Source organism: Sus scrofa, chromosome 12 (assembly GCF_054392235.1).
Source record: "Sus scrofa isolate SSC_HxYL_T2T_F1_AM1 chromosome 12, Sscrofa_HxYL_maternal_Yorkshire_Landrace_v2.0, whole genome shotgun sequence".
Taxonomy (NCBI): Eukaryota; Metazoa; Chordata; class Mammalia; order Artiodactyla; family Suidae; genus Sus; species Sus scrofa.
Window position 1 is genome coordinate 27,329,251 of NC_139394.1, and position 20,051 is coordinate 27,349,301.

The 20,051-nt window shown below is 46.3% G+C and overlaps 1 protein-coding gene across 1 annotated transcript in view; it reads left to right on the forward strand.

The window, feature by feature from the left end:
• Window positions 1–16,138, forward strand: part of LUC7L3 (LUC7 like 3 pre-mRNA splicing factor) — a 113,286-nt gene extending 97,148 nt beyond the window's left edge. The window contains exon 10 of the transcript XR_014821229.1: window positions 16,064–16,138. The gene's annotated coding sequence lies outside the window, so the exon portion shown is untranslated. The remainder of the gene's footprint in view (window positions 1–16,063) is intronic.
• The last annotated feature ends 3,913 nt before the right edge of the window (window positions 16,139–20,051 follow it).

The following is a 20,051-nucleotide window of genomic DNA, read 5'->3' on the forward strand; positions in this document are numbered from 1 at the left end:
TTTGAGCCTGAGGGGTCAAGAGTCTACATGGTCAAGTGTCCACATGCCAGCACCTGCTACCTGACTTCTATTTGCACAGATGTGGGGCTGAGCTGCGTGGCTACCTGGTGTAGGTGTGAAGTTGAGGGCTCTGATCTCTGGGCTCCCTCTCATCAGCTCACTGCCCACACACAGCCGCAGACTCCGGGTCCCCATCAACCTCGGTCCCCAGCTCAGCAGGGTAGGAAAGCCTACCTATCTAGGGCTGAATCTGGGCTCTGACACACATCCACACTTCTCTGAGCCTCAATTTTTTCATCTGTAAGATGGAGCACTTTACAGAGACCTGGGGAGCTCAGAGGGCTACCCTTGGGCCCCCTCTGTACCCTCAGCAGCTCCCTGGGTAAGAACACCCCCCAGGACCTAAAGCCCTCCCCTTGCCCTTCCATCCAAGCCATGGATTTCACAGGCTTGGTGACCTCACAGCTTCAGACATTGTCTTCTGCTGTTCAGAGTACATCTGAAACTGACCATCCCACGTAGGCTGATCTGGGCTTTGGAAAATACAGGTACTTGGGGATGGGCGATATACATCAATTATTCTTTTTTTTTTTTGGTCTTTTTGCCATTTCTTGGGCCATTCCCACAGCATATGGAGATTCCCAGGCTAGGGGTCAAATCAGAGCTGTAGCTGCCAGCCTACACCAGAGACACAGCAACGTGGGATCCGAGCCACGTCTGCAACCTACAGCACAGCTCACGGCAATGCCGGATCGTTAACGCACTGAGCAAGGCCAGGGATCGAACCCGCAATCTCATGGTTCCTCGTTGGATTCGTTAACCACTGCGCCACGACGGGAACTCCAGCATCCATTATTCTTATGAACCTGCTATATGGCATGTGCATCCTATCTTTGACACCTAGTCTGTCACTCAGGACTTACACGGCAACGGACTTCCAGGAGGGGTTCAGTGCAGGATGAACTGAACTCCCAGGGCCTGGCTGCCAGGTAACCTGAGGCGGGGGGGTGGGTGGGGGGGGCATACCACCTAGTCTGGGAGATTTGGCCCCCGAGGGAGGAGGGGGAGTCGAGGATTGAGCCCTCCTTTACGTCATGGTCAGACACACCCACTTTCCTGTCTCCACGGGACCCTCCGTCCTCCTCTGTGGGTATCTACTGACCCCCTCCGCATCCTCCTCCCCTTCCAGCCCATCGCTCTGTCTGTCACTTCAGAGGCCTGTTCTGGTGCCTGCTGTCTCCGCACCAGCCCCGAGGCCTCTGGGGGCAGGACAGCTTGGCTTTTTCCACCCTCTGCCTCCCCCAACACCTCCAGCCTCCTAGGACACTCTGCTCCATTGTCTGGCCAGCTGCTCCATAGTCTGATGTCACCCCCTGGACAGCGGGGCCAGAGAGCAGGGACCAGGGGCGGAAGCTGATGAGGGAAGGGGGAGGATAAACACGCAGCCACATGGCCATGTTTTCAGGCCGAGGAGAATGCCCTGAATTCAACTGCCCCTGCGGGACCATCAACACCAAGTGGGCACTGGCGACGGGACAGGCACTGGGGGTCGTCTCTTGTCATCTCCATCACCACTGTGGGAGACAGAATGCTATCTTGTGGGTGGGAAAACCGGGACTAGAGGGGATCAGAAAACTCGCCCAAGATCACCCCACCCACCGCTAAGTGCCAGAGCCAAGATGTGAACATTGGTCATCTGACTTCAAGGCTGTCCATGCTCCTGCTATGCCATTTCTCCCAGCATGTCCCCCCCACGGCTCTGGGCTCTGGGCAGTGTGGAATCCTACTGGGACCCCAAATATTTCCAAGAGAGCCTGGCTCCCGTCAGCCACGCGCACCCCTCCCCAGCACGCTTAGGCTCTTGCATGGCCCATTTCTATCACACACATAAGCAGTCATGGCCTAGATTCCTGAGCCTACTCATCCTTCAAGACTCAGCTCCTTGGGGAGCTTCCACGGTCCTCGGGCGGCACAAACCCTCTTCTCCAAGGCTTTGTCTCCCTCAGCACTTGCACGTGTCCCCAGCCAGAGTCACTGCTTAGGAGGTCGGTGGGCCCAGAGCTCCAGAGGGACTCGCTGGACGAATCCCTGGGAACAAGGGCTACGCATGTGGTACCCTGGACGACACGTGGCTGTGGAGGGGCTCCTGGGGGCCTTCCTTCCTTTTCCCCAGATCCACCGCCTAATATTGGCTACTGCCCCCTACCCCACGGACTCAGTCGCCATCTCTCTCCTGCTCTGAGAGTGTGTGATTAATAGGGGCAGGATGCAGGGCAGGGTTCCTGGGTCCTATTCTTGGCTGTGGCCTCATTCCGGAATGTGCCCTGAGGTCAAGTGACACGCCTCACTCAAGCTGTGTCAGGAGGAAGAAGAACCATCCAGCTGGCATTGCCCCGAGGGAGTGGGCAGGGCAGGCAGGTGGACAGCCCACCACCCTCTCTGTCCCGCCTTTCTGGCTCCTGAGCCCCTCAGCACTTCTATTTCAGGTTGGGTTGGAGTCTCTGTGTCCGCACCCCACCTTATCCCAGGACTTGGAACTTTCTGGCATCCAGGTCTGCAGCCACCCCCAGCCCCACTCAGAGGAGGGGAGAGCAGGCCTTGTCGCCAGTGCTTCCTGGACTGGACTCTCCAGAGGCAGGACCACTTCCCGGCACATCTGTTGGGGTGAGGCAGGGTCCTTGGGTGTTTTCTGCCCTTTTCAAGTCGGCAGGATGCTGCTAGAATGGGTCCACGTCATGGATTTTCAGTCCTGGTGTGAGGGACACACCCAGTTCTGTCCATGGATGGTGACTTTTTTTTTTTTTTTTTTTGTCTTTTTGCTATTTCTAGGGCATATGGAGATTCCCAGGCTAGGGGTCTAATCAGAGCTGTAGCCGCCGGCCTACGCCAGAGCTACAGCAACGTGAGATCCGAGCCGCGTCTGCAACCTACACCACAGCTCTCGGCAACGCCGGATCCTTAACCCACTGAGCAAGGCAAGGGATTGAACCCACAACCTCATGGTTCCTAGTCAGATTCGCTAACCACTGTGCCACGATGGGAACTCCGGATGGTGACTCTTTTGTCTCCTTTCGGTGTGGCAGCCAGGAAGTGGAGACAGGAGCCTCAGCAGGAGAGGAGCTCCGTGCCAGAAGGGAAGGTAGACCTAAGTGTGCTAAGGGCTCCAATCGGGGACTTTGCATTCGCTGTGCAGTTTAACCCTCTCCACCCTCTCTCAGCCACATCTTTTACCGTTTCACCACTTGGCAGATCCCACCCTAGGCTACTTATATTCAGGAGGGCTTTGTCCCAGCCAAGTCCTGACCATAGGAGGTGGTCAATAAATAGGTGTCGGAGTTCCTGTCGTGGCTCAGCGGAAACGAATCAGACTAGCATCCAGGAGGACGTGGGTTCAATCCCTGGCCTTGCTCAGTGGGTTAAGGATCCGGCGTTGCCATGAGCTGTGGTGTAGGCTGCAGATGCAGCTCGGATCTGGCGTTGCTGTGGTGTAGGCCCACAGCTACAGCTCCAATTCGACCCGTAGCCTGGAAACCTCCATAGGCTGTGAGTGCAGCCCTAAAAAGACCAAAAAAAAAAAAGTGTGGAATGAATGAATGGCTGATGAAGCAAAGCCCAACAGGCCTTATGGAGGAAGAGATGCCCTCATGGGTATTGCCTGTTTTACAGATGCTGAATCATAAATTAAACATTGAAAGGAAATTTGCCCAAGGTCATAAGGCTAACAAATGGAGGAGCCGGGATTCAAACCCAGGTCTGTCTGACTTCAGTGCCCATACTCTTCCCAGGGTGACATGTGTATTTTAACTATTTCAGCTCAAGGCCGAGGACCAGCAAATAACCACCACTTCCAACTGGTCCCTGACCTCCAGGAGTGCCAATGCCATACAGAAAGCTTATAAAACTTCACCCTCCAAGAGTTAGTATTGAATTCATATGATTTTAAATCCAGTTCCTCAGTCCCACTAGCTATTGTCCAAGTGCCACATTTCATGTGGTTTATGCTACCATATTGGAAAAGCAGACATAGAATATTTCTATCCAGGAGGATTTTCTATCATCACAGAAAATCCTCCTGGATAGCCCGTTACAAAGGATAACCTGTAATTCCTGTTTTCTCCAGCAGAGATCTTGGGGTAGAGGTGGGGTCCCCTGACTCTAAGTTCCTGCCCTGCCCAGGACTCCAGGGATTCCTGCTTGGTTAGGCTGGTCTTGGTCTTCTGGGTCCTCTTGCTAGAAGGGGTTTTGGAATTATTCCACTGACTCTGGACTCTGATCCTGAGGTGCTGAGGTTGACCTCAAAATCCCCTCATCTTTTCTCCCAGAAGGCTTCTGTAAGTCTTGCAATTTTCTTTTTTTCCCCTCCACTCGAGGCATATGGAGTTTCCCAGGCCCGGGGTCGAATTGGAGCTACAGCTGCCAGCCTACGCCACAGCCATAGCAACATGGGATCTGAGCCACATCTGCAACCTACACCACAGCTCACAGGAAACGCTGGATTTTTAACCCACTGAACAAGACCAGGGATGGAACCCACATCCTCATAGATACTAGTCGAATGCATTTCTGCTGAGCCATGACGGGAACTCCCGCCTTGCATGTTCCTGATGGTCTTTCTTAATGTCCCAGGGTTCCTAAAGAGGTATGCAAATGAGTATATACATACCAAGCCCTAAGAGTCATGGCTTTCAGGGAAGGATGGGTTTACCAAACCTTTAGCTACATACGCTGGAGAGGGGTTGCTGATAGGAGAGCATGGGGACTATAGGCTAAGTCTTCTCATGACATAGCCCAGTGCCCACAACAACTGTGACAGGACTTCTACCAATGGGCCTGTTCTGTACTAGCTCTTCAGATTAAAGGTCTAAGAATTAACTCATTTGTTAGAGTCATTGCTGTTTGAGTTGAATTGTATAAGTCTTTAAAAACAAACACCAGATATTTTTGGCCTTGGGATCCCTAAATGTCCTTGGTATACAGGGTGGGGGCCTCCAAGAAAAGGCCAGAATCAGGGAAGAGCAGGGGTCCCAGAGTTAATCTCTCTAGGCTCCAACACTGGCTCTGCGACTTTGGGTAAGTGAACCTCTTGTGCCTCAGTATCTTCATCTATAAAATGGAACAGTATGGTACCCAGGGTCTCTCTCCAGTAAGAGTCAGCCCTGGGCCTGGTTGCTCCCGGTGCTGGGGGATGATGGCTGTTGCCTATTCCTGACTGTGGCCAGAAAGAACAAGGTGATGAAAACAGGCCCCTCCCCCCGCAGCTGCCCTTGGACAGCAGGTAAGAACAGATTCAGTCTCCTTTGCTGACAAATGAAGAGTCCAGGAAAAGGGTAGCCAGAGAGGAAGGAGGAGAGGGAGAGGGAGGGAGAGAGAGAGAGCCACACACTCTGGGGAGTGTGGTTAGAAGCAAGCAGAGACATGCAGCGATGAGGGAGGGATGGGGCACCTCTGGGACCTCTGTGGAGGCCCAAAGAGCATCTCTCCACCAATCTTGACTCGAATATCTCCAAGCATGGAGCTGAGTTCTAACTGGCCCCTTATTTCCAGGACCGCTCCCGATCTCAAGGCACCAAAAAGGACACCAGAACAAAAGGGGAAGCCGCCTCGGGATCTTGGTGGGACCAATAACTCAGACGCAAAGCAACCCTCTCAATCATCATGACTACCAATTTCGCCCTGTGACCCTAACAAGAGGAAAAGCTGGTATTCACGGATGAGCGGAATGCAGCTTCAGCCAGACTCACACAGATGGCAAGCCTCATGAAAGAGGGGTACTCTACCAACTCGATACCCCGATGGCAGGGTTAATAATTTCCATCACTAATAGCTGACAGCACCTGACGTGTGCTCAACATATACTGTTAAATATTTCCAACCTCGTGGTGTGTATATCATTCGCCTCCGGTTAATACTCTCTCCATTTCAGAGATGATGAAACTGAGGCTCAGAGAGATCAAATCATTGACCCAAGGCCCCTGGCCAAGCAGGAAACCAAGCTTAGGTTGATCTACGTGGCTCCAAAGCCCATGCATTTAACCCCAATCAAGAATAGGGGAGGAGTTCCCGTCGTGGCACAGTGGTTAACGAATCCGACTAGGAACCATGAGGTTGTGGGTTCGATCCCTGGCCTTGCTCAGTGGGTTAAGGATCCGGCGTTGCTGTGAGCTGTGGTGTAGGTTTGCAGACGCAGCTCGGATCCTGTGTTGCTGTGGCTCTGGTGTAGGCCGGTGGCCACAGCTCCAATTTGACCCCTCGCCTGGGAACCTCCATATGTGGCAGGAGCAGCCCAAGAAGTGGCAAAAAGACCAAAAAAAAAAAAAAAAAAAGAATAGGGGAGTATGGGGAGTTCCCACTGTGGCTCAGCGGGTTAAGAACCCAACTACTATCCATGAGTATGCAGGTTCTATCTCTGATCTCACACAATAGGTTAAGGATCTGGCTTTGCTGCAGCTGCCGCTCCAATCAACCCCTAGCCTGGGAAATTCCATATGCTGCAGGTGTGGCCCCGAAAAGCAAAAAAATAAAAATAAAAAAAGAATCGTGAAGTACGGTTTTCTCTCTTTTGGTAATCCACCAAGAAGTTTCACTGAGTAGATTTCTCATGAATAGGCATGTTTAAGGCCAGCTGAGGAGTTCCCACCGTGTCAAAGCGGGTTAAGGATCTGTTGTTTCCGCAGCTGTGGCTTGGATTCAATCCCTGACCAGGGAACTTCCATACCCTGTGGGCACGGCCGAAAAAAAAAGGTCAGCTGACCTCCCCTAAGGAGGCTGATCACATGCCCTTGAGACGAAGCCATAGGCACAGACAAAGACGAGAACAGGCAGAATTCAAGTTATCGCACGTGGGGAAGAGGACTGCGCTTAACACTTTCTGTATCTTACACAGTCCCAAACTAAACAGGACAAGTGGGATTTCTCAGATAAGAAATCTGAGGCTTCATAGAAGACAGCTACTCCAGGGTGAGTCAATTGAATTGGGATTCAATTCAAGTCTGACCCCAAGGTCCATACACGTCTTAGGGCCACACTGGTGGCTTATGGAGGTTCCCAGGCTTGGGGTCAAATTGGGGCTGCAGCTGCTGTCCTAAGCCACAGCCACAGCCACGTGGAATCCGAGCTGTTTCTGCCACCTACCCCACAACGCATGGCCATGCCAGATCCTTAGCCCACTCAGCGAGGCCAGGGATCAAACCCGCATCCTCATGGATACTAGTCAGGTGTGTTACCACTGAGCCAGGATGGGAACTCCCATACTCTTTTCTTGTACAGGATTATTAGGAGTAATTTTATTTGGAGGCTCAGTGAAGCCCCTACACTCCTGTAGGATGTTCTTACTTAGCTCTTAGCAGTTACCGAGGAGCCTGGAGGGAAGATTGTGGGGTCTCAACCTCTATCCCTACTGTAAAGTTGGGGTGAGACCTGGATCAGACACCAGTGTTTTCTGTTCCGAAGTAAGATTCATATTTCATACAGAGCAGTGATGCTTTCTGGGCAGTCCTGGGTCACATGAAGAGGCTTGGCCAGTATTTTCAGTGGATGACAGGGTGCTTGGCCACAAAGGAAACCCCGGGGAGACTGGGGAAGGGCATTGCTGAGGGAACGTGACTCAGGGGGAAAGTTATTTGTGGCTGTTAGTTTCTTGCTTAGATATTACGAAGCTTCCCTGCCAATCCCCCACCTTTTTTTTTTTTTGTCTTTTTAGGGCCGCACTTGTGGCATATGGAGATTCCCAGGCTAGGGGTCGAATTGGAGCTGTAGCCACTGGCCTACACCACAGCCACAGCAACACGGGATCCAAACCACGTCTGCGACCTACACCACAGCTCACGGCAATGCCAGATCTTAACCCACTGAGCAAGGCCAGGGATCAAACCTGCATTCTCATGGATGCAAGTCAGATTCGTTAACCGCTGAGCCACGACGGGAACTCCCTCTTTCTTTGATTTATGCTCAAACTGGAAGATGTTATAAAGCTTCCAAAAAGCCAAACTGGGGAGTTCCCGTTGTGGCTCAGTGAGTTAAGAACCTGACTAGTATCCATGAGGATGTGGGTTTGGATCTGGTGTTGTTGTGGCTGTGGTGTAGGCTGGCAGCTGCAGCTCCAATTCGACCCCTAGCCTGGGAACTTTCATATGCTGTGACTGCGGCCCTAAAAAGAAAGAAAAAAGCCGAAAAGCCCAGGTACTTTGGCCAAGAGTAGAATGTGGCGATGGGGACAGTGGGGGGGGATTGAGCTGGAGGTGTCGGTCAGAGCAGTGAATCCCAGCGACACCATTCCACATCCCACAACACCAGCTTCCAGAGGGGTACTACCTCCTAGGAACCCTGATAATTGCAAAAACAAAAAGACGTTTTGTCTCTCAAGGTAGGAACACAAAGGAGATGACCCCTAGAGGGAGCTTCTAGCCTGAGGAGGCTTTGAAGAGAAGCATTAACCAGGAGCTAGGATAGGCATTCGGGCTGGGCTGCCCCTCCTGAACCTCCCCTCCCCAACACCACGCCTTCTTCCTGGGGCTTCTTACCTGCCCTGCCCATCTCACCCCTGGGTCTCACAAAAGAAGACATTCTAAACCACCTCTCTGTCTCAATAGTTCCGTTCAAAACTCGGCACAATGGGAAAAATGACAAAGGCCGGAGTCAAAGGCAGCTTGTCCTAGGAGGGATGGGCTTCTAGTTCCGATTTCCTCTGCCTTCCGCCCCAAGAGTTAGCACAAGTTCTCCCACTGTGGATGGGTCAGATGAAGAAAAAGAACCAGGAGTTCCTGTCGTGGCGCAGTGGTTAATGAATCTGACTAGGAACCATGAGGTTGTGGGTTCTATTCCTGGCCTTGCTCAGTGGGTTAAGGATCTGGCGTTGCCGTGAGCTGTGGTGTGGGTCGCAGACGTGGCTCAGATCCTGTGTTGCTGTGGCTCTGGTGTAGGCCGGTGGCTACAACTCCGATTCGACTCCTAGCCTGGGAACCTCCATATGCCACGGGAGCGGCCGTACAAAAGGCAAAAAAAAAAAAATAAAAGAAAAAAGAAAAAGAATCAGTACCAAGTTTTTCCTCCCCTGGGACTGGGAATTTGAGAGAGGCCACGCTTCCCCAGGTGACGCATTCTTCGTAACTTGATAACCCCTCCCCAGTCTGGAACCCCTCAGACAGACACGACCTCTCCCTTTTCTCTTCCTACCTTCCCGTTCTCCCCTGTATGATTATTTGGGTGTGTGTGTTGTCATTTCCAAGCGCTTGGAAAGGTCCTAAACTTTAGAAGTGTCATCACCAGTTCCTAACCTACTAGATACTCAGTCAATGTGTTGAGTGGGTGAACATGACTGTTTCATTTTTTTAGTTTTTATTTATGTTTTTTAGGGTCGCACCTGTGGCACATGGAGGTTCCCAGGCTAGGGGTCACATCGGAGCTTAAGGGGCGGGCTTACACCACAGCCACAGCAACACCAGATCCAAGCCATGTCTGTGACCTACATACACCACAGCTCATGGCAATGCCAGATCCTTAACATACTGAGCACGGCCAAGGATCGAACCCACAGCCTCATGGTTACTAGTTGGATTCGTTTCCACGCCACGACCGGGAACTCGGAACACGGCTGTTTTAAATGCTACCTCACTTTGTTTAAGACAATTTAGGGACCTGCATGGAATATGCTGCCAGAGCAGCAACTCAAATGAGCCTAACTCTTTTGCTATCTAAGGACTGGTAAAACCCAGGACCAAAGCCTTTTGGTACATGAAGTGATTCAAGTTACTTCTTGGAGAATCTGAGCACCTAGATAGCAGTGGAGTTCCCGTTGTGGCTCAGCAGGTTAAGAACCCGACTAATATCCATGAGGATGTGGGCTCAGTGCCTGACCTTGCTCATTGGGTTAAGGATCCGGCATTGCCATCAGCTACGATGTAGGTCCTGGATGCAGCTCAGATCTGGCATTGCTGTGGCTGTGGCGTAGGTCAGCTGCTGCAGCTCTGATTCGACCCCTAGCCTGGGAACATCCAGATGCCAGGCTATGGCCCTAAAAAGGCAAAAAAAAAAAAAAAAAAAAAAAAAAAAAATTAAAAACCTAGCCCATGACTTAGAGTTTCTTTGTGGCCTAACATTAAGGATCTAGTGTTGTCACTGCTGTGGAGTGGCTTCCATCCCTGGGGTCAGGAACTTCTGTATGCCGTGGGCATGGCCAAAACAAACAAACAAAAAACTAGTCCATGACCCACGAATTCGTAGAACCTTGTCCCCCCTATGTGTCCACAGCAGATCTCCCTTTCCTAACTGAGCTGGCTGAGGCTGATATTAGCATACGTTTGGGGTCGTTGAGCAAAGGACCACTTACAGGGCCAGGCCAGGTATGCGGGGAGGGAAATGGCACAGTTTAAATAGTGTCTTCTTTGTAATCGGGTGTGCTTCTTCCATAAAGCCTTCCTATGGAGACCAGGCAAAGCAGAAGTGCAGGTGATCTTTAAGGATCATGGACTTTGTTTTTGTTTTTGCCATTTCTTGGGCCGTTCTCGCAGCATATGGAGGTTCCCAGGCTAAGGGTCGAATCGGAGCTGTAGCCCCTGGCCTATGCCAGAGCCACAGCAACACGGGATCCGAGCCACATCTGCGACCTACACCACAGCTCAGATCCTTAACCCACTGAGCGAGGCCAGGGATCGAACCCGCAACCTCATGGTTCCTAGTCAGATTCGTTAACCACTGGGCCACGACGGGAGCTCCAAGGATCATGGACTTTGGAAACAAGACCCCACGGTTCAAATCCTGGCTCTACTGGCAGTAGCTCTGTCACCAACTCTGCTTCCCTCTGGAAATGAGGGAAATAGCATAACCTTCAGAGGCTCCTTACGCAATTTAAGCAGGTTAAAATGTACAAGTGTTTTTTTGTTTTTTTCCTTTTTTCCTGTGGCATATGGACATTCCCAGGCTAGGAGCTGAATCGGAGCTGCAGCTGCCAGCCTAGGCCATAGTCACAGCAACGCCACAGCTTGCAGCAATGCTGGATCCTTTCACCCACAGAGTGAGGCCAGGGATGGAACCCACATCTTCATGGATACTAGTCGGGTTCTTAACCTGCTGAGCCACAATGGGAACTCCGATAAGACTTTTGGTAATGAAATCATCATCATTCAAAGAGGTAGCCAGGGAGTTCCCGTCATGGCACAGTAGTTAATGAATCCGACTAGGAACCATGAGGTTGCAGGTTCGATCCCTGGCCTTGCTCAGTGGGTTAAGGATCTGGCATTGTCGTGAGCTGTGGTGTAGGTCGCAGATGTGGCTCGGATCCTGCGTTGCCGTGGCTCTGGCATAGGCCAGGGGCTACCACCCCGATGCGACCCCTAGCCTGGGAACCTCCACATGCCGCGGGAGCGGTCCAAGAAATGGCAAAAAGACAAAAAAAAAAAAAAAAAAAAAAAAAAAGAGGTAGCCAGGCACTGGTGCAGCTACTTACCTTCTTTCAAATCTGGAAGGAAACTTGTAACCATCAGCAAAGTGTAGTGTGCCTGGACTAGGGGACTTGTCCTGGGTCTCCGAAACTTCTGTCAAGCCTCCATCCAGGGAAACTGATCTTCAGGATGAGTCCCACAGCGCCACACACAGTGGCTCCCCCCTTTTCACCTCCACTTTCCCACACCTGAAGGACGGGCAGTTAGAGAAGACACATCCTAACCTCCTTTCTCCCAGCTACCAGATTCTCCTCCTCCGGCAGAGCTTCCTGGGACGATTGATTAGGTCTTACCTCCATCTCTGTATTCCTTTTATTTTTATTTTTTTGGCTGTGCTCACAGCATGCGGAAGTTCCCAGGGCAGGGATCGAACCCGAGCCACAGCAGAAACCCAAGCTGCTGCAGAGACAGCACCAGATCCTTAACCCACTGCACCACAGCAGGAACTCCTATTCCTTTCATACAGAACCTGAAAAGTTCTTTGAAATTTTGTGGCTCAGATAATAAGAGTCTCCTTCCAAAACACCTTCCTCCAGATTTTCCAAAAAAATTTTTTTCTTCCTTTCTTTCAATCTATTTTCCAATTTATTGTAAGACTCAGATGATGAAAAATTGCCAGGCAAACCCCTTTACAACCGTGTGAAAACTGGATTGTTCTCAAAGTCTTTAGTTAAAGGGCCTCTGGTGACACCTTAGTTTCTAGAAAGACTGCTCAGGGATTGCAGCTAAATGGGATTGAAATGGTTTAGAGGTCCCCGTCGTGCTTCCTGGAAATAGAGTTAGCAGAAAGTAAGTCACAAGGACTCTCTAGAACTTTAGAATGAACAGCAGATAGTTTACAAAACAAGGAGTGTTTTTTGCTTTTTTTGTTTTTGTTTTGGAAAACAGAGCTCTGAGATCAGTGGGCAGATCTGGATAATCAGAGTTAAAAAAAAAAATCAGACATGCTCACTACAAAACAAATCAAAATCCAACCTCATCCTTCCTAGAAATGAATTGATGGAATGGATGATGGAGGCATGGCAAAGAAAAGCCATCTGAAATGAGTACCTGCATTCAGCTCAGAACATAGAAAGGAACTGTGCCTATAACTACAGAACCCGTGTCACAGGGCATTGGGACCCTGGACTGCAATGGGCGTCTGTAGGGCCCTATGATTCCATTTCTTAAACCATACTCATAGAAGCTTCCAGAAGTCATCAGTTTATACCCATCTCTCAGCTTCCGGAAGTCATCAGTTTATACCCATCTGCTAGAAACCAAGCTAGACGGATGCCATGTCTATGCTTGTCCTATTTCTTTCTAGCCTAAAGGAAGTATGAAATTGTTTTGAACCAGAATCTAGTTTGGAGGAATATCACGACCCAGCTTTTATGCTGCAAAAAAGGCTATGGTGCCACATTCTCCCAATTCTCTCAACAGCACTAAGGAGGGGAGAGAAAAGGAGACTCAAGAGCTGTCAAAGGGCACACGCAGAACCAGTGTTTCAGGAGTTTCCATTGTGGCGCAGCGGAAACGAATCCGACTAGGAACCACGAGGTTGCGGGTTCGATCCCTGGCCTTGCTAAGTGGGTTAAGGATCCTGCATGCCTGTGGTGTAGGCCAGCAGCTGTAGCCTGGGAACCTCCATATGCCGCAAGTGCGGCCCTAAAAAGAAAAAAAGAAAAAAAAAATAGAGAGAGACAGAGAACCAGTGTTCCAAAAGAGCTACAACCTGATGGCTGGGAAGGAAGTTTATGTTTGAATTTAACATTTGGTACAAAAAAAAAAAAAAAAAAAAAAAAAAAAACCAAAAACAAAAAACCATAAAAGCAATGTCTAACTTATTTTGTAAATGTAGTTTTTCCACAATTATTTTTGAAACACTTGAGGGTATAGACAGAAGGGATGTGACCTACAGTATAAGCCAAGGTTTGTCTAAAAATATTTTACACCTGTTCTCTGTTCTGCACACTGGTCATATTTTATCAGTGAAGCAAAGTGCTCGTAGTGCCAGACGAGGAATGTGTTTTTCCTTCCAAGTCCTCAATGTTTTTCCCTTCTGTAGAGCAAACCTCCTCTTCTTTTCTACCTGCACTGAAATAAAATTAGCACCATTCTCTACACGACATACCTGTCACCAGAACTACCTTTTAACTCCTATTCCCTACTGTTTGGAAACAACCATTTCAATACTTTTCACAACAGCATGGACACTTTAGCCAACGTTTGGGCTGCTCCCAAAAGGAACGCCAACTTGTATTCTGGGTTTAAATCAACTTGCTGATTGTATGAAAAAGAATGCTGAAACACTGGTTTCCCTATCAGAGACTCAAAACTAGAAATACAAACCCAGTGCTATTACTGAAACATGAATAGAATAGCTCTGAGGGTATTTCGGTAGAATTTTTATTTACTTCTCCTTGATGCAAATAATAGCCTGGACGACAAAATCTTGAATATAATAAAAAGACAGTTCTGGTCTTTTTTTATTTCAAAGGGCAACAAACATGGGTAAAATTCTGGACTTTACGGCTTATAAATACTGTGAGCTCCTAAAATCACATTGCAGTTCCTCATAGCAAGGTGATGAGTTCCTCATAGCGCCTCAGAAAAGTGTATTGATATCACTGTACCTGCTTAGCAGATGAAGAAACTGAGCCATCCGAGTCAAATGACTTAATATGCTTGAGGAAGGAATTAGACCCATAATTTCCAATAGCCTCCAGACATGAGCTGCTTCCCAATGTTTTTTCCGCCTCTAAGTTTTGCCTAAATGTAAGATGATCTCAAAACTCCACTTACAGACTACATGTATAAAGCATGTCTTCTAAAACACAAACCTTGGAGTTCCCGTCGTGGCTCAGTGGTTAACAAATCCGACTAGGAACCATGAGGTTGTAGGTTCAATCCCTGGCCTTGCTCAGTGGGTTAGGGATCCGGCGTTGCCGTGAGCTGTGGTGTAGGTTGCAGATGCGGCTCAGATCCCTGAGTTGCTGTGGCTCTGGCGTAGGCAGGCGGCTGTGGCCCCGATTCGACCTCCCATGTGCCACAAGAGTGGCCCAAGAAATGACAAAAAAAAAAAAAAAAAAAAAAAAAAATACAAACCTTAAAATTCAAATATTGAGAAAAGGTTGGTAGAGGTTAACTATTTATTTACAAGTCAAATTCCATCACTGACAAGACTTCTAGCCCAATCTAAACCTCCAAAAGCCCATCTAACGCTTCAGCAGTATTTGGTCCAATCAAATTCTAACTAACCCCAAATCAAAATAGTAGGCACGTAGTATAACAAGATTTAATTCATATGGAAACTATAGAAATTCTGAGCTATTTTTAAAATGGGTTTTGGTTTACTGTGCAGTTTAAACATGTTCAAAACTAGTAGCAATAATAAAGGGAATATAAGTTCATTCATAATAGCTTATGCTTCTAAAATGTGACTACTTCTTGTTCTAAGCCAAAATATATGGATATTTTTCAACAAAGGCTTTCAGAATCAGTTTGAGGTGAGGTCATTTGGTTTTCTTAATATTCCCTAAAATAAAAGCAAAAAGACTATCACAATATCCATATATACAGAAATCATGTATTGCAAAGGTGCATCTTAAGAGAGTTTTCCAAGTAACTTAAATCATAGGTACAAGGAACGCATTTTTTTTTTTTTTTTTTTTTTTTTTTTGCCATGCCTGCCTGCAGCATGCGTAAGTTCCCAGGTCAGGGATTGAACTCCAGCCACAGCAGTGACAATGCCAAGTCCTTAACCACTAAGCCACCAGAGAACTCCTAGAAACACACTGAATCTACAGCCCTTTCTCAATCTGAAGGACTCATCCAGTGGTTCCAAAATGAGAGAAGTAATGGACACAAATGAATTAGAGCATTGATACAATTTAATGATTTCTGACATCTCCAGATAGCCTGTGGTTATAGTTTATGGCTCCTGGAAATATAAAGCATCTCTCTCCAAACATCATCATGACTTTGGAGCATGGCTGAGAGCCTTCCACTAGCTCCTTCTCATTAACACTCTGTAGAGAGATTCTACAATCATGTGGCTACAATACATCAAAAATGGTCTTATTCCTCTGATTTCAAATTACAATAGCAACCAGTTGGAGGGAACAAAACATAGAGCTTAAGAGCACGAACTCTGGAACTAGGCTGAGTTTGAATCCCCAGTCGGCCAATTACTGGCTATGCAATATTAAGCTGTGTCTCTGCCCGCCTTCCGTAAACTGGGTTAGAACTGTGAACGGCACATAGTAAGTGATATATATTTGTTTACTAAATGATTTAAAACATTTTAAAAGAGGGTTTCGACCCAAGCGTTGTACCACTTGTATGTACATAATCCTGATCCTAGGTCCTTTAAACATGAAGGTATCTTCCTAATGTAACAACAACAACAACAAAAACCCTTGAAGAACTCTGATCTAAAGTGACCTCCTGGAGTTCCTGTCGTGGCTCAGTGGTTAACGAATCCGACTAGGAACCCTGAGGTTGCGGGTTTGATCCCTGGCCTTGCTCAGTGGGTTAAGGATCCGGCGTTGCCGTGAGCTGTGGTGTAGGTCGCAGACATGGCTCGGAACCTGCATTGCTATGGCTGTGGCGTAGGCTGTCGGCTACAGCTCCGATTGGACCTCTAGCCTGGGAACCTCCATATGCCATGGGAACAGCCCTAGAAAAGGCGAAAAGACTAAAAATAAAAAAAAATAAAAAAATAAAGTGACCTCCTGGGCCAAACTGATTAAGCATCAGCTGGTTGGCATACTAAGCAATATAATGGGTTTTATTAAGCAATGGTAATTTCACATCTTTGTCTTCTAATAAGGCTCTTCTTATCTAAACTTGCACTCGAGTATTGTTATCCTGCTTCTGACAAATGTATTCTAGTCAAGCAAGGATATGTATTTGATGCACCATGCCTATGTTATTTTCTGTTTGTGTAGGAAGGTCTCCAACCAGCATTTTATTTCAATAGCTGAAGTATGTGCAGAGAAAGGTAGAGTTGACCCTTGAACAGCATGGGCTTTGAATGGTGGGTTGATACTTACATGTGGATTTTTTTCAATATCAAATACTACAATACTACACGATCAGAAGTTAGTTGAATCCTAAATTTGGAACTGCAGGTATGGAGGGCTCACTATGAGTTATATGTGGATTTGGGGCTGAGTGGAGTGTGGGCACCCCTCCTAACCACCCCGGCTCCCCACCGACTGCCCCTCGTGCTGTTCAAGGCTCATCTGTACTTCCTCTGTATGTGAAACTGACTTATTTTAAAATAATTGGTCTTGAAGATTTGTTGGATTAAGTCAATGAAAACATGGATACCTAAGACATTCTATACAAGAATGAAATTAACACCAGTACACATTAGAAAAATATTTTAAACTCGGGGCAACTTTAGTTTCACCTCAAAAGCTAAGAAGGTGATCAGAGTAAATAAAGACTGTCCTAATCTTTCAGGAGGCATTTTGCCTGGAAGCCTTACAGTTACCATCGAACATAGGTTAAGACTATTCAAAGGAAGTTTCACAATACACCTGATTTTAGAAAATATAGGTGGTAAAGATTCTAAACGCAGAGAGCCATGTTTGGGTATCATCATCTTCACTCATCAATGATCCATGCACTCTGTAAACAAGTATGTCGACACCAGGATAGGGCCATTCAGACCTGCCACAGTATCTGAAGTTATAGAAGACCAAAAAAAAAAAAAAAAAAAAAAAAAAAAAAAAGAAAAAGAAAAAAATGGGAAAGACCTGTTAATATAATTAACTCATCAAACTGTCAGCTAAAAGTCTCCACACAAAGGGTCAAAAGTGTGATGGCCCAGTGGAGGGGAAAGATTTGGGACTAAGATGTACTTTTTCTAGGTTTTAGAAGGTGTGTTAGAGAAAGGAAACTTTAAAAAAAAAAATCCATTCCTAATGAGCAAGAAGGGGATGAAAACAGAGCTACTGTTCATTATTATTATTATTGGTCTTTTTTTTAGGGCCACACCTGAGGCATATGGAAGTTCCCAGGTTAGGGGTCGAAGAGGAGCTGCAGTTGCCAGCCTATGCCACTGCCACAGCAACATAGGATCCAAGCCTCACCTTTGCCCTGCACCACAGCTAAGGGCAATGCTGGATCCCTAACCCACTGAGCAGGGCCAGGGATCGAATCCATGTCCTCTTGGACATGGTCGGGTTTGTTACCACTGAGCCACAACAGGAACTCCCACCACTGCTCAATCTTTAAAAAAAAAAAATCATATAGTCCTCAATAATACCAAGCTCAAATCAACTTAAATTCAACTAATTTTCTTAAAACCAATCAAGATAAAATTGAGCTTTTTCAAATACCAAAACTACTACCTGTACCAATATGAAACTTCCCTAAGATTTTTTGCCAGTACATACATGCCAAAGATTTGAAAGATATGACTATTTACCTTAAGCTCAATTACTTAAAATATGAAATGTATCAGTGTTTTAGACTGTTACAAATTCTATTGTGCCTCTACTGGCCAGCAGCAACCCCAGCCAGAGAATCAACAGCTCTAGATCCTTAACCCACTGAGCCACCAGGGAACTCCCCAGTTGCCTTATTTTGATTTCCAGAAAAAGCGAACTCTAGCCTTTTTTCCCTTATAAAAAGGCATTTTTCTTCCAAGTTAAGCCTATGATAACTTCACTCAAACGTCTCTAGCAGAAACCAGGGCTTAAAACCGTTACTGATTGTTCTTAGTTATCCAAACTTTGTGATCACAGAACTTAACTGATAGCAATAGGCAGACCAGTCTCTGTCGGTTCCATTCACTATCCCAATACTTCTTCATAACCTCATTCTGTCCACTAAAGGACAAAGGCCTTACCATGGAGCTGGCAGAACAGCTTAGCTGTTATTTCCAGTACTTGTTTCCTTAAAATTTTTATTGTTCGAAACTGCAAGGCTAACAGACAAAAGGCTTTTGTAGACTGGTATCCAAAAAAACTCATTTGAGACCAAATTTACTTCACAAGTTAACCAGACAGTGCTGGTTTCTTACTACAAAAGTACAAAGTTATTTTTTCTTCTGAGTCAAGACGATCCCCCCCCCATATGATGTCAACACGGTATCAATGAACACTAAACAGTGAAATGACTCATTACTTAAAAAAAAATAGTCTCTCTTGCAGCTCAGCTAAAAAAACCCCTCCACCCTTAATGAGCCACTACAATTTGACACATTATAGATGACTAATCTTTGAACACCCCAAACCAGTAGGTTGGATGTCCACTTGCAAAAACACAAATGCACACAAAAGCTCATATTTAGCAACGTGTCCAATCTTGAATAGATTTTAATCATAAATTCTGTAGCTACACACAACTTATCTTCTAGTGTAAGGATTAGGAAAAACAGACCCAATTTTCAAGGTCTGCTGTCCCAGCAAGTTTTCTGAGCTATTCATCTCCCATGCAGAACGAGAAAACTGATCCTTTGGTCATTCTCCATATACACATCAAATCAATCCTCTCCGTTTACATGAGTGCATTTCATGTTACCACCTAACTCCATCTTAGATGTCAGCATGACACGTTTTAAAACTTGCTATAAAATAGGGCTGACTTGCTGTAGCATACCACCCCTATCAAGGGGAGAACAAGACATGGAATGAAGACAGTTGCTAAAAACAAAAAAGCTGTCCCCAGCATTGTCAGGCTAGGGACAGCTTTCTATGTGGCAAACTACTATCTGTGCCCTACTAGAGTAACTGCTTTCCTTTGCGATCCAGTGAGTCAGATCTTTTTGTCTTAACCAGCATTTACAACATCATTAATTCCAGAATCAGATCTTTGGCAAAGGCTTAAAAACAAACACCATGATAAACATGTTTAATTTTAAAGAATTTTAATACAAACTTAATATAAACTATTTCAGTCCCTCTTTACATGTAAGACACTGACTCAAAATACTTTTATACCGTTTTTTCAAGTATTGCACAATATAGGTACAAAATTAATATTTACGATTACATTTTCTTCCATAATATATAGCAAAAATCTTTAAACTTTTAACAGAAAATACATTTTTTTTTTGAAAAAGCAAATATTCGTACATTTTAATTCCACCACTAAAGGAATATCCTGTACACAATTTTTAGAATAGTTGATGTCTTTAAGATGGATATTTTACAATTTCAGTAAAAAAAATACAACATGAAGCTGCTGCTGTCACAGATCACTGTAGTAAAAAGATATAAATGCAATACCATGTCGTAGAAACAATATATATATATCCTCTGATATTTTACAAACTTTGTACTAAATTAAATTATACAATTAGAAAAGACCAATAAACCCACTTATTAGTGCCAATTTTTTATAAAAAAAAAAAAAATCAGCCATGTCCTTGCTATATCTTAAATACTGTAAGAGGCCATATCTGAGAGTATACTTTAAAATATACAGTCAGTATAAAATAACTTTGTGCTTGGTTGGCAATGAAAAATGATGCATGTTTTATTTTTGTAACCAAGCTTGAATGTATCCTTACTATAAGCTTAAAAAAAAAAAAAAAAAAAAATCTCAAGGAGGTTATAGAAAAAAATCCCCCTTGGGTCCAAGCATTTTAATTTGTACGATACACTTTTTTTTCTTTTC